Below are 2,692 nucleotides of genomic sequence, written 5' to 3' on the forward strand. Positions count from 1 at the left end.
TGCCCATTCGTTCACTCATTGTCTGTGTCTGAGTTTGTGCTACCATGGCTGGCAGAGGTGAGTAGCTGCAACAGAAACTCTACAGCCCCCCAAACCGAAAGTATTTATTCTCTGGCCCTTTACAGAAAAAAATACCCGCCAAGCCCTGAACTAGCACAGTAAGTGGGTATCCCACTGTATGGATGAGGAAACTGAGGCATAGAAATGTTGAGTTACTCGCTCAGGGTGACACAGCTGGGAAGTTGCAGAGCTGGGATTCTAACCCAGGCGCTGTGACTCCAGACCACGCCCCCGACCCTGTCCCCAGCATACAGCGCACACCGCACGGCTCAGCCATCTCCTTCCTGCCCAGCACCCAGCCTTGTGCACCTGTCATGCCAAATACTGCCCTCTCTCCGCCTCCACTCATCCTTCCAGGTACAGATATCACCACCTCTGTACAGTCTTCCCATACTTTCCCTTACCCCAAGAAGTTGGAGCTTTGTCTCTTACAGAATTTCCATCCCCTAATACAATTTTTTATCCATTTATCTGTCTCATTAAACAGTGAATGCTTGGAGGGCAGGAATTATGTCTTACCTCTTTGTCTCCAAACTGGGGTAGGACTGCATACAGTGATGGTATTTTGGGAAAGTTTATGGAGCTAATCAAAACAGTAACAATCATAACAATGGCTAATACTTGACTGAGCACTTATTGTTGGCCAGGGAATCTGCTGAGCCCTCCACACACGTCAGTTTGTGGAATTCTCACAGCACAGGTATTCGTACAAATAAGGAAATGGAGGCACAGGGCACCATCCCTATGGGTCCCATTCTCATGGCCCCAATCACTAGTAACTGGTGGACACAGGCCTGCCCCAGAGCTCGTGCAAACTGCCTTTCAGATGGAAGCTTTTCCCCAGAGGCCGAGTCCACGTGCCCCTGAAGAGGTCCCCTCCGGTGTTCTCTGGCTTCAGGTGCTCTTGTGCCGGGACAGAGGCGGAGACACAGGGGACCGCTTCATTCCCAGAGCCCTGGGTAGGTAGCCACGTGGCCAGGAGCTACTGACTCTAAGGGACAATGGCTCCACGTGCAGGTTGTGGAAACGTTTGTTCTTGATACGCCCTTGTTCTTCTCAAACTGAGCTCCCGACCTCACTGCTCTTCTGATCTCCCTTCTGGGCCCCTGAGTCCCAGCCCCAAGCATTCCACAGCCCATAGAATGTCTCCCTGATGACAGAGGTGTCTCAGACTCAACATGTCCCCGCTGAGCCTGCACCCCAAGGGGTGATATCGGATAGACTCCAACCTCTCCTGGGGTTGAAGACTCAGGAGAGAGGTCTGGGCCAGAGAGAGACATGAGGGGGTCGGCAAGGGTGGGTTGAGGTCACATGGAAGAAAAGAGGAAGAGAGAGTTGGTGATGGGACCCTGAGACCTCTACATTTAAGACGCAGCTGGAGCACAAGATGGAGCCGAGACAAAAGATAAAAGCAGCACGACGCTCCATCCTCACGAATCTCCCAGTCTCCCAGCTCTCCTCCCTCCCATCCCAACTCCAGGCTCTGCCCGGGAGATATCTCCACGGGGAACGCCCATCACAGACGTCCCGCTGAGATGCCTCTGACGGCCCCCCATCACCTCAGTCACATTTGTCAAGTCACAAGACCTACCCTACAGTGGTGACTTTAGGTGACCCACAAACTTAATTACAATGCCAGATTGATCTCTCTCTTTCTCCACTAACCCTCCAAGACCAGGTACAGATGTCACCATCTCTGTGAAGTCTGCCTTGACCCCCTCACCTGCCCCAGCAAATTGGAGCTTTAAGTACCATTGACTGACAGAACCAGAACACCATTCCTTTCTTCAACGTGCAAAGACATCAGTTCCCAGCGTGGGGCTCATAGGTCTCTAACACTCTCTAACGGGTGCTCAGCTCTCTTTTCTAACAAAGAGAGAGCTGCCTCAGAGGCCATAGATTTCTAGCTATCAAGCCAAATTTAACTGCATCACTGTGTTTACACTGCCTATGTTTTCTCAGTTACCTTCTGCTTATTGTAAGCAGTAACGGTGTTTCCTTTAGTCACTGGTTGGACAGTGTTTATTCATTTAACAGCTGTTTATTGAGCACTGCGTTAGTTTCCTGTGGATGCTGTACCAAATTACCACAAAGTGAGTGGCTTAGAACCACAGAAATTTATTCCCTCACAGTTCTGGAGGCCAGAGCTGTGCAAGGAGTCTCGTGGAGCTAAAATCAAGGTGTCGGCAGGGCTGTGCTCACTCCAGAGGCTCTAGGTGAGAATCCGTCTTCTTGCCTTTTCTGGCTTCTAAACTGCATTCCTCTTCAGGGCCAGCAGAGTAGCATCTTGCTTCAGTTGTCACATTGACTTCTGCTGCAACCAAATCTCCCTCTGCCTTTTTTTTTTTTTTAAATAAAGATACTTGTGATTATATTTAGGGCCACCCAGAGAACCCAAGATAGTCTCCCCATCTCAAGATTCCTAATCTGCAAAGTCTCTGTGTGCCACAGAAGGTAACATTCACAGGTTCCAGGGATTAGGACGTGGACATCTTGGGGGGTGCATTATTCAGCCTCCCACAACTGCTTACTCGGTGCCAAACACTGTTGTAGCAGCTGGGGATGCAGATGCGGGGCAAGCAGACAAAGCTCCCTGCCCTTGTAGAACTCACACCCTCCTAGGGGGAGAGAC

Source organism: Balaenoptera borealis (genome assembly GCF_965194805.1).
Source record: "Balaenoptera borealis genome assembly, chromosome: 16".
Taxonomy (NCBI): Eukaryota; Metazoa; Chordata; class Mammalia; order Artiodactyla; family Balaenopteridae; genus Balaenoptera; species Balaenoptera borealis.